At 41.0% G+C, this 12,822-nt stretch overlaps 1 long non-coding RNA gene and 1 pseudogene across 1 annotated transcript in view; one reads left to right on the top strand and one right to left on the bottom strand.

The window, feature by feature from the left end:
• The first annotated feature begins 3,558 nt into the window (after positions 1-3,558).
• LOC144587834 (uncharacterized) overlaps positions 3,559-12,822 on the top strand; it is a 48,055-nt gene continuing 38,791 nt past the window's right edge. The window contains exon 1 of the long non-coding RNA XR_013543005.1: positions 3,559-10,269. This is a non-coding gene — a long non-coding RNA (uncharacterized LOC144587834). The remainder of the gene's footprint in view (positions 10,270-12,822) is intronic.
• Positions 6,390-6,535, bottom strand: LOC140706226 (U2 spliceosomal RNA; annotated as a pseudogene).

Raw genomic sequence — 12,822 nt, 5'->3', positions numbered from 1 at the left:
CATTCTTTGCCTCCCAGTCTGACTGTTCATCTGCTGACCTGATCTGGTCTGTTTCAGATTGACCATAAAGCATATGAGTGCTTTATGGATTGTGGCTCCAGACTCTGACAATTCATTGCATAATCCCAGAACTCTAGTAATATTGCCTATGTGGCTTGACTTGGACTGATTTTGGACTTCCCTCATATAGTTTAGCTCCTGTCTTGCTGCCACTTTGCACCCTAGATTAGGGCAGCCAGCCTTAAAACACAAATGCTGGATATGCCACTCAGTACATGCGCACATGATAAAGTTAAACTGTGAACCACAGACAGATGGCACATATATTGGTGTGATGTGGCAACAAGGCCAGAACAACAGCTAGCAGGGGTCTGAAAGTAGCATCAGATTCAGCAAGCCTCACTCTGGCATGTGGGGCCTAGCAGACATCTGATTATATTTAGTGTTGATATATGTAGGGCTTGATGTAAGCCAAGAAAATCCTCGTTATTTAATGGTATCTTAAAGCTGCACTTACCTGGGAGTGAGTCATATTGCATACATTAGAAACAGAAGGACAGCCTGACGTAATGTATAACTGACGAGATGCTACTTTGGAACCACAGCATCACCCTTCCACGGCTCCAGATAAGGAAGGCTTCAGTGTATCGTTAACAGTTACTTTCCAAGCGTGGTGGCGCTGCGAGTAAAACAACTGAAGCCTCTGTGCTGCAAGGCCAGAAGACCTGCAGTCGTAAGATTGAATCCATGTGACGGAGTGAGCCCCCGTCACTTATCCCAGCTCCCACCAGCCTAGAGGTTCGGAAGGATGCAAAATGCAAAACTGCGAGTACAGTGGTGCCTCGCTTTAAGATTGCTCTGCATTACAACGAATCCGCTTTACGATGATCTTTTTGTGATCACAATCATGATCGCAAAATGATGGTCTAAATGGGGAAATTTCGCTTTGCGATGATCAGTTCCCTGCTTTGGGAAGCGATTCTTTGCAAAACGATGATTTTTAAACAGCTGATCGGTGGTTTCAAAATGGCCACCGGGTAACTAAAATGGCTCCCCACTGTGTTTAGGGATGGATTCCTCGCTATACAGGCAGCGAAAATGGCCGCCATATGGAGGATCTTCGCTGGACTGAGAGTTTTAAGCCGATTGGAACACATTGAAAGGTTTTCAATGTATTTCAATTGGCTTTTTATTTTTGCTTTACAATGTTTTCACTTAACGGCAATTTTCCTGGAAAGGATTATCGCCATTAAGTGAGGCACCAATGTAGATAAATAGGTACCACCTCGGTGGGAAGGTAAACAGCGTTCCGTGTTTAGTCACGCTGGCCACGTGACCATGGAGGATTGTCTGCGGACAAACGCTAGCTCTATGGGTTGGAATTGGAGATGAGCACTGCCACCTAGGGTCAGAAACGACTGGACAAAATTGTCAAGGGAAACCTTTACCTTTACCTTCCAAGCATTCTAGGGGTTGGGAAAGGCAGTGTAAGACCTACTGTTAGGTTTTAAATTCCTTGTTGCTTACTAGTTTCAGTGATCTCCCTTCCTCACCACCAGATTGGCTGATGAAAAGAATAAAATGTCAGGAATAAGAAAGAGATTTTTGAGTGACAGGAATGTGAACTTAGGTCTGATACTGAAAAGGGGGCGTACTGTTCCATAGTTCTGTGAATGTATCTGCCTTTTTTCCTGAGTGGCTATTTTTTCTCTAGTTCTAATTAGTGGATTTGGGGGTCCAGCTGCTGAGGGGAGAAAACAGGCGGTGCGGACTACCAACGCCACCTGTGTTTCCATGGTGAACGTCAGGTCCAGGTGTACCCCCAGGCTGCAGACCCCACTCTTCGCAGCCAGGGCCACCCCCCCAAACATGAGGGAGCTGCCCAAGCCACCATCCACAGGGCCACCCACCCTCAGAACTTCCGTCTTGTCTGGGTTCAGCCTGAGCCCATTTTCCCACATCCATTGCAGTACGGCCTCCAGGCAGCGCTGGAGGGACAGGATGACATCACCTGCAGTTGGTGAAAAGGAGATGTAGAGCTGAGTGTCATCAGCATACTGGTGACACATTGCTCCACACCCCCTGATGACCCCACCCAACGGCCTCATATAGATGTTAAACAGCATTGGGGAGATAGTCGACCCCTGTGGAAACCCACAATTGAGACTCCACAGGGCCGAAACACTCTCCCCAAGCTGCACTCTCTGGGGGCAGTCCTGCAAGAAGGAATGGAACCAGGCAAGAGCCAAACCACCGATACCCAACTCGGAGAGCCTCCCCAGGAGGATGCCGTGGTCGACTGTATCGAAGGCCGCTGAGATGTCGAGGAGGACCAACAGAGATATTTTACCCCTGTCGGCCTCCCTCAACAAGTCATCGTACAGGGCGACCTATGCCGTCTCTGTACTGTGGCGCAACCTGAAGCCCGACTGAAAAACTCCAGGGCATCTGTTTCATCCAAATGTGCCTGAAGCTGGTCAGCCACCACCCTCTCAACCACTTTGCTCATGAAAGAAACATTGGTGACGGGCCTGTAATTGCCAATTTTGTCCGCCGCCAAACTAGGTTTCTTTCTTATGGGCCTAATGAGTGTCTCCTTGAGGGCAGAGGGAAACCTGCCCTCCAGGAAAGACCCATTTATTATTGCAGTGGCCCATTCTGTTGTTATCGGCCTGGCTGCTTTGATTAGCCAGGCCGGGCAAGGGTCCAAGGAGGAGGTGGTGGCTCGACAGTGGTCAAGCACCTTGGCCACAGAATCAGGCGTGACAAGCTGAAAGGAGTCAAGGGTTATCAGGCAAGGCGGAGCGCTGGACATCTCTGCTCGACTCACTGTGTTCAAGAAAGGAGAGAGCTCCCGGCGGATGGCCTTCACTTTAGATTTTAAAAAGGCTGCAAACTGGTCAGGTGAAAAACTAGGGGGAGGCCTATCACCCAGACCAGTTCTGGATAGGTCGCGCACTATACGGAATAACTCCACCTGGTGGTTGGATGCTTCCTCCACCTACACTCTAGCCTTCTCCTATGTCGCTTCAGTGCTTGGAGCTCCTGGTTAAACCAGGGCGCTGGCTGAGCTCTACGAAGGAGAGGGCGTTTAGGCGCGATAATGTCTATAGCCCTGGTTGCAAAGGTGGACCAGCTATCAACCAGAGCATCGACCTTCCCAATAATCCATCAACATCCGTTGCCGCCTGATCATGCCTCAGATGCTTCCAGACTGAAGAATCCTATATTTTCCTTGATGTTTTTTCCCAGGAAGAGAAAAGAAGGAAGCAGCAGCAGCAGGTGGTGGTGGTCATCTGGATCCCTCATAAATTTTTAAAATCTACAAGATGATTTCATGATGAAATTCTCATTCTGGAAGCTACAGGTGAGAACATAACTCAGGCATATAACTCATTTTGGACTGCTTGTGGCATGGAACAATGGGAGCTATTTCCCAGCAGTCACATGATGTACAGGGAATAGCACTCCAGTCTGATCCTGATCCATGCCCAAGAGGGACTTTTTTTGGTGCAGCTGTAGGGCTTTTACTTTACCTTTATTTTCAATGTGTTTTTTTAAAAAAGGGCTTTAAAAAAATACTACATGGATCTGTTTTTCAGGGGTTTCTCTCCATCTCTGCAAAATTACTTTGTTTGTACAAAGGAATTTTGAAACATCTGCACAAATTTCAGAGTTACTGACATCTGCTGATACTTTTATTATATGAGTAAGTGGTTTACAAGAAAAAGATGACTTGTGATAAGTGCTGGAATGGATGGATACCCAATGTGTATTTTTTTTTAAAAAAAAAAATAATAATTAATGTCTATTGCAGGAATTATCTTTTATACTGATCCTATTCACTATCAGTTTTAGAGTTGGCAACAGCATTCCTAGTTGTTTAAGCAATTGTTATCTATTCTTTTTAGATGGTTTTGGTCATAAATTGAAAGAAGTTCGTCCCAGACCATACTCAAAGGAGGTGAAAATAAACTGCCTAGAGCCAACTGATCATTTGTCAAGTCCTTGGAGGAAGTGGATGCAAGGTCAAGGACATGCTGGAGATAACACCATTTCCTCTATGCTAAGATGGTTTCACTCAAGGACTGTTGCAAGGAGAGCCTATGCTTGTAGAGAGAGCTGGCCTCTTATGGTTGGATCTAAATGGCATCTGTTTTTGTAAATCAGTAGCAAAACTCATTGGGAGTGCCAGATAAATAGAAAGTTAGTATAGTTGTTCTGATATGTACAAAACCTTTGTTGTGCCTAATGCAACAGGCAGCTGGTTAACCCAATACACTTTCTGCATTAGCTGATTCTTTTGAATAGGCAGTGCTGGAATTCTTTGAACACTTAACAGTTAATCAGAAAATGTTCTCCAGTCCCTAACACTCTCCAACACTTAATTTAATATGCATCACCACAATACAATATAGGGTTTTAGTAATTGGTTGTGTGTGAATAAAATATGATTGGAAGTGTTTAATTATATATGTGATCATGTGTGAGACAGGGAGAGAGAACAAAAGTCATCTAAAAGAAACACGATACACACAAGGGAGATGAAATACAAAGACATTGCTTAGAGCTAAAACCATAAAGTGCTGGCCATTTCTGTGATTTGTCACCTCTGCATTAGCCACTGACTCAAAGCATTAATGATAAAAGCAGATAATAATAGTGGTGTCTGCAAGCAAAGGCGCCATTACCACTGCGTAAATAATAGACACTATAAAATCGTTTTAAACCTGTGTTTGTATAACAGAGCTGTGTGGCTTTGCATATGTTGGCCCTATTTGATTTTCCTTTAATTTTATTTTTTTTATATATTTTATGTTGACGCATCCAAACAAAAGACTAATAAAATTAATTTGCTTTTTTAAACTGTTGAAGGAGCCATTGTGACCTAGGGTGGATATTAGGGTTCTGCCCATTTTGAATCTTCTAGTTCATAGACTTATAAAAACTAGAAAATGCACTGATATGTAACCTCGTTCATAAGAAACCAAGAGTGTTTTTTTATGAATAAGGTTAAACTGCCAAATACTTCTCCCTTTGTGGGAGGTGTCAAAGGCATTAGCAACAGAACATTGATTTTGTGGCATGGAAGGCTGGAAAGTGAGAGTCTCTCATGCAAAGTGATGCTATACTTTGTATGTTCTTCCAAGCAAATTACCTCCCATCTAAATTCAACATTTGAGACATATAATCCTCATGTCTCAGAATAAGACAGAATATCCCTGCAGTATTGTGTTTTCATGCAGAATTGCACACAGACCTAGACATATAAGATGAGTATTCTGACACTGGTTGGAACTGCATGTTTCTGAAGGAAAGGTATTTACTATAAATTAGCTGCATGAGATGGGTTGTAACACACACCTAAGTTGCAATGCTTTTTCTTGTTTTGATCAGTTGCAGCTGGATGTGCCCACTGCTGCCATGCGTATGTCAGAGGGTTGAATACAATGCCATATGATGGAAACATCATGCTCTACTCCCACCCCATTTTTATTTTTAGAAATGGTATTTGTGCGCATATGTGGATGTGTGATTTAATTACAGTTATCTTTTTTAATAAATTGCATATCCACATATAAAAATGGAGGCCCAAGAGAGAGAGAGAAACTCCTGTCCTCTGAAGATGCCGCCCACAGAGACTGGCGAAACCTTAGGAAGAACAACCTTCATAACATGGCCAAACAGCCTGAAAAACCTACAACAACCATCAGATCCCAGCCATGAAAGCCTTCGAGAATACAAATTAAAGATGCAGCAGTGGTCAGGAGAGATCAAGGAGGCAGAGGTGGAAAGGCAGAGGTGAATCCACAGCCTTAGATATTGAACTCCTTGGAGGATCTGCAGGGTGTCTCCTGAACTGAATACCAAGCGGCATCTTCTATTTTATCTTAAGCAACCACTCCTATCAAGTCAAGTTACAAGTAACCCTGAAAGCAGATATGACCAAGGGAGTGGCAAATGGGTGAGGTAGGGAAGAAATGGACAGATGACTGGCAGGAAAAAAGAAGTGGTCCTCTACTGTCTGGAGCTGCAGAGCATTTGTAAAATCCAAAGCAGGGGAAAAGTAGATTGGGCACAATTTGAAACAGAAGTAGGGCTTGACATGATGCGATAAGTCTGGAGTTGCTCCTGATTCAATCCAGTTTTCCCCAACAATATAGTTGCAACCATTGTCACCTGGAGAATTGTAAACAATGTCCCCAATTGTCTGTCATGCATCATTTTCTTTTATATTTTTCAAAAAAATACTCTGCAATATTGGATCAATGGGGGGGGGGTGTCTCTAGAATTCCCAGTAAGTTCAAGAAACACAATATGTGTAAATTGTAGTCTTTAATTTGAGCTAAACTCCAACTGAAACTGAATCACAATCCTACCTCTAATTCTATTGCTAAACCTTAGTATACTGGAATTCCAGTGAGGCTTTAAAATAGTCCCAAACTCATGTTTGCAATGTTTATTTTAAAAAAGATTATTAAACTGATAAGAACAGATACTACACTTGATCTTATCCAAAAGGCCGAGAAGCAAATTTGTATTCTAAGTTAGTTTTTTATTTGTTATTTCCCCTTAATAAATGTTTAAAATGATTATGGGGTTTAATAATAATTATGTGGCATCAAGTCAGTTCTGACTTATAGCAATACTTGTCATCATCTTCTGGATACAGAGTACTCATAAAAGGTTTACCATTCCCTTCTTCTTGGGGCACCCTGGGACTCTGCACTTTGCCTAAGGCTACACATGTTTGCTGTTCTCCTGGGAGACACAGTGGAAAATCAAACTTCAACCTCTGGCTCCACAGCCAGATACCTAACTCGCTGATCTCTCCAGTCCTCCCCTGCAGTTTAAAATAACCTAAAACAAGAACAGAAATAGCATTCAGAAAATATTTATAAAGGCTGAAGGCTTTATAAATATCTGAACAATGAGAGAGTCATTAAAGTAAAAAAATACTGGCTACAGCCTTAAACAACTCTTAACAATCTGAACCCTCCCAAATGATAGGTGGTGACTAATTTTTAAAAACTCTCAAACTAAAAGTGTTGTGAAAAATAATTTCAAATATTTAATAAAATGACTTAGGTTCTTCCCTGACTTCTTGATTTCATATCACATTGTTTTAGCTCCTGATATCCAAGGCATGTCATGCTCTATGCAGCTCATTAATGTTAGATCTTTGCACTTTTTTCACTTAACTCTTCTTTAATATTCAATGGGAAAGTCAATAGTGGTGAAAGGTGAGTGAACAGATCACCTTCGAAAGGTTAACTTTAAAAACCCTGAAAAGTAAAAAAGTACAAAAAATGGTGTTCAAGAAATATGCATTTCTGACCACTACTTTTCAAAATAATTTTTTTTAATTAATGTCAGGTACGGTCTCAGAACTGCATGGTAATATGTTGAAGCTCTCAGTTTTTTAAAAAAAATATAAGGTCATCAAAATAGTGTTGACAGCAAGCAGAGTTGACTCTTGCTTAGGAGTCTCAGTGTTACAGGTCTATCAACAATTTTCTCAGTCACTTGATAAATAGCTGGGAAAATAGATAATATTCTATTACATGTTTATCATAATTTTACATTTGCCTTTGCTGAAAACACTGAAGATCTTATGTTTCTTTTCCAAGAAATAATACAGTGCTTCTATCTAGTACCGTTTGGAAGCTTCTTTCTTTGCTCATGATGATCTCCATTACATCTAGGAGGTCACAATCCCTAAAGCACTTATTTTTGGAAGCACTCGATCTCGATACCTGCCTGCCTGCCTGCCTGCCTGCCTGCCTACCTACCTACCTACCTACCTACCTAAGCAGATTCTTGACAGTGCTTAGAGAATATTATTCCCTGCCTTTATTCCTTGCAAAGAATAATAAGAAAATCCCCTGCAAAAAACAAATCTAAGGCTTTGTTACAAATTATTGTCTTGGAAGGAACTGCACAGGATCCATCAAGACAAGATTAGCAAAGCTTTAGTTTATTTGCACTGAATCCAATTGCCAGTCTCAACTACAGTAAAGAAATCAATGGGACTTACACACCTCTTGACTCACAATTCATTGGGTCTACTGTAGCTGGGAGATGCAGTTGGATTTAGGCCAATGGAGTCAGTGGGACTCAAGTTAATAATAACTAACTTAACCTATTGATTTCAATAAAAGGAAAATACAAATAACTTTTCACAGTTATCATCTCTGGTCCCAGCTAGAGAGGGAGGTGACCTTCATCCCAATGATATAATGATGCTCTTTGGAAAGGCTGAGATCCTACTTGAACCAGAACTGCAATGACATTCCAGTTGCCATTAAATCTTAGCTTCTGGTTGTCATCCTGCAAGGTCTGCTCACTGGACCTTCATAAAGCGGGAAATGACCTTGTACAAGCCTTTGCACCAATCTGAAACTTTATTTCTGGTTTTCAATCTTCATCTGTGTTTGGCTTCTGAATCTTTTGTCTGCATTGTTCCCTTTGATGTGTCTTTTTCATTTGGCCAAATGCCAATTATGAACAGCACTGAAAGGAGTTGTTGCAATGAATGCACAGTAGGTAGACTATAGGGAATAAATATAGCAATAAATTTGGCATCATTCTGTTTTGACTCTAATCACAATCAACACTTCTGACAGGAAAAGAAACATTGAACATTTAAACATATATATCTGAAAGGGAAAATTAGCAGGCCAAAGAATGCTGTTAGATGGAATAATAAAGAGGTCTGAGAAATATAGTTATTTAACACTTTCTCCTAAAGAAAAAACAAAAGTGCTCTTCCAATTTATTCATGGTTAGGTATAATAGATAAAAGTCATTACCTTTTGAAGGAATTAGCACAGAATAATAAATCTATCTAGAAATGTCATAAGCCCCTGCTAGATACAATAAAGCTGAAACATCTGCTCCCTAGCACATTTTCACCAAAACTGGTCAACCCAGCTTCAGACATTTCTATTGGATTCTTGTCCTTTCCAGAGGACAAGTCTGCAAAATATGAGATGAGTGGGCAAAATCATTTTTAGTTACTCCTTGATAATCAGAATGTGTTCTCCCATCTCTTCTTTCTTTGACTGCTAACAGCAACTAAGTGCCTCTCCCCTGTGCCTTTTATTTATTTTTTAATGGTATGCTCACACCGTTACAGTTTCCCCTTCTCTCTGCACACTTCCTGGCTTTTCTACATTAGGTTGCAACACAGGTGGGGCTTCTGTTGTGGTTGACATCTGTGGGATGAGATACGGCAGTACATTACTTTCCTGCAAGCTTTTCTCAAGGGATTATTCCTCATGGGTGAAATGATTGTGTTTTCCCCAGTTTTGGATTAGATAACATGGGGAGGAAATATTTCATACTTCTTTATGACCATTAATCTTACAAGGTGCCCCTCTGAATAAAAATCAATTGTTATATTTAGGTGGTAGAAACACTAACACATATATACCAAATCTAATTCTGCTTCCAGTAAATGCATCTGTTTTGTTTCCTAATGTGAGTTTTGCAACATAATGCCCTTGAACGTTTCATTATGTTATCAGTCACATTTTCACCACAGTAGGTGGACATGCCTCTTCACCTTTTGCTAATCTCTTTGATGATGTAATTGTGTATATTCAGCAGCCATGTGTAGAAGTACCTCTTCATTCTTTTAAATCATTATTCAGAGGGAGTCAGATTAGCTAATGAACAAGTGTACGTCGGGTCCTGAGTGACTGGAAAAAAATGAATAAAATAGAAATGAAAAATAGAAGTTCATAATGTGAGTATGTATTTGGGATCAAAACAACATCTCAACAAGATGTATTCTTCAGATTGTACCATATGCTTACATCTCAACGTTTTTGGTACAACAGCAAAGTTTGAGATATATCAGGGAAATTCTTTGAAAGTTTTCCCACTATGCATTGCTCATGCTGATTCAGAGCATCTTCACAGTCCTAAATGGGACTTCAGGCGCTATCCTTACTATCAGTTATACTGGCATTGCCCTATAGTCAAAGCTCAGAACATGATTTATTTGTTTCTTGGAAGAAAACTGGGTTGCAGATTGTACACAAAAGAAACAGCTAATTAGAGCCTGGAGAAATTATCTGTCTGGAACACCGTCAGTATCCTGAACTACCACTGGAGTACCTTTCTTTTACAACCAGCAGATGGCCCAGGTCCATGTGCATGCTTTTGTTGCATGGGCAGGGTCTGTTTGCTTGCCTCACCCAGAGAGAGAGAGGCTGACAGCTGAGTACACCAATAGGCATGCCCCAAGCATGCTGGCTGAAGGTGAGTACAGGGCACCTTTATAACATAGCTCTCTTTTTATAACTAAATCATGGCATGAACAATGCCATCCAATCAGTTCTGACTGGCCTGGGCACATGGCAGCAGAGGTCTAAGCCATGGGAGGGAGCATGGTAAAACTCTCTGCCCATTCCCTCTCACTTGTGGTGTATGTATGTATACTGTATATGTATGTATATATCTTGCTATCCTTTCCTTGCTAATCTTTATGTGCAGCCTGCTCAAAAAGAAGCAGGAAGTCACCTCCAGAAACTGTCATAAGTGCATCTGAAGACCTGGAACCAGAAGGGTTAACTGAGGCTGAAGAGAATGCTGAGAGATCGGAAACACCTGAACTGCCTCCAGATTCTCCTTCCACAGCAGACAAGCTTCGGGCCAGGCTTTGGGAAAGACTTAGGACGAGAAGATCAGAGGAGCGCTCAAAGGCTGTCCACAGAAACCTACGTTAATCTAGTCCTGAGTATTAACAGGATAGAAAGCTTTCCAGCAGCTCAAGGAGCTGTTTTACTATAAAACAGCTCCCAGTGAAGCCAGAAATTCTGTGGAAGCAAAGAGTCAAAACTTTGGCTTGCATCCATGCTTCTTGAACCGTGTTCCTGATCCTGAACTCTGGACTCTGCCCTTGGACTACGCTGGTATTGGACTTCGGACTCTGACCCTGGACTACGCTGTGTATTGGACTTTGGACTTTGACACTGAACTTCATTCTGTGAGTTGATTTATGGACATTGGCTTTGCATTCTTGGTATTCTTGACCCTGGACTGGTTTATCAGACTTCGGCTGTTGTAACCCCCGGGAACGTGACAGAAACAAAGGCTCCACATGGGGGTGGTTGTAAATCATTACAGCCCAAAGTGGTGTCTTAGACTGTGACTCTATCAGGGACTGCTTTCCACCTTTCACCTCTCCACCTCTCCAAAAGCTTGGAGTCAGATTTGGATAGTGAAGCTTCCAAGAGCACTCAGTTAGGGAAAACAAACCTTGGAGACCAAGATAACAAATTACACAGAGTCTCTTATCTGGAAGCTTGAAATCCTCCCCTTAATAAGCAGAGTAAAGACGCAGATGTATGAGAAAATACATAGAGAGAATTCTAATAAGACTTATAGCATAATATATTAGACTTGGTCAGACATATATGGCAATATATACATAGGCATAGATATCTCAGAGCAACATAGCATTCACATTCAAATAAAGTAATGACCCAAACTCAGAACTGAGTGGCAAAGTGCTGTTCTCACACTCTTGCTTAAATAGTGAGAGCAGCCTATCACTGCAGACAAAGCAGCTGAACATGGTCAACAAGCATTACCTAAGCTTGTCCTGTCTTTTTGCTATCAGTGATCTATTGGTTTGATATTACAGACATGACTTTGCATTTTCACTACAATATTAAATTTAACCTCTTGTTCACTTAAAGGAACAAATCCTGACAGTCATATGCATATGGTTCATATGCTGTTGTGTCTGATAGTTGTCTAAGAATTTCCTGCTTATAATTACTGGTGTTTTGTATAATGGTGGCACCTTTGTCAACTCTTTTTATACTCATATTTTTCCAGGGGAATTTTGTTGATTTCTCTAGTTTCTCCAAATCTTTTAGAACCAGTTTTCCAAAGGTTATGATTGCAGGGTCTGGATTCCCTGGGGGTATGGACAGAGATTTACTTCTGAAATTAACCTTGTGTCCCCTAGAATGTTCTTGTCAGGCACAACAGCATATGAACCATGAATATATGAATATACATTTAAAAACAGTTTGAAAAACAAATCATTATATGGACAACATCTGAGAAATATTGATGGAAGGCATGACAATAATTCAACATGGGCATGGGTAAAACTGGGGACCATTGAGAAAGAACTTAAAGCTTGACTTCACAAGAACAAACACTCCAAACTAATATTATGAAAGCTAAGTTTCAAGGAATTAGTGCTAACAGCAAATGTCGATTCTGCCAAGAAAAAGATGAAACTGTGTCACACTTCATCTGTGAATGTCCAGATTACAAAATTAGATATGACAGAGTGGCAAAATTAGTGCACTTATCACTTGGCAAAAAATATAACTTGCCGGCCTCCAAAAACCCATGGCAACATCAGGTAGAGAAGGTATCAGAAAAGGATGACATCAAGATCTTATGAGATTTTGGGATCCAAACTGATAAGACACTTGAACATAATACACCAGACATAGTATTAACAGAATGAAGAAATGTCTGGATAATCAACATTGCAATTCTATGAGATGCCAGAGTTGAAGATAAAGAATTGGAAAAAATAACAAAATACAGAGACCTGGCAACTGAAATATCTTGCTTGTGGATGAAGGATACCTCAGTGGTTCCCATCATCATCTGGATTTGGGGATGTCATGAGATTGAAGGAGAGTGGGAGTAATAGTCAATGAGAAAAAAAAAAAGAAAATGGAGTCTGTTATGAAAGGAAGACATGGGAATGTGAGAAAGGCAGAGAGGTTGTTTATTTTAATTTACAGCCAGCCTGGTACAGCATGAATCCTGATAAGCATG

The sequence above is a fragment of the Pogona vitticeps genome, chromosome 3 (assembly GCF_051106095.1).
Source record: "Pogona vitticeps strain Pit_001003342236 chromosome 3, PviZW2.1, whole genome shotgun sequence".
In the NCBI taxonomy this organism is placed as follows: Eukaryota; Metazoa; Chordata; class Lepidosauria; order Squamata; family Agamidae; genus Pogona; species Pogona vitticeps.
Note: the sequence above shows the minus strand (reverse complement) of the source record. Positions and strands in the feature narration are given on the sequence as shown.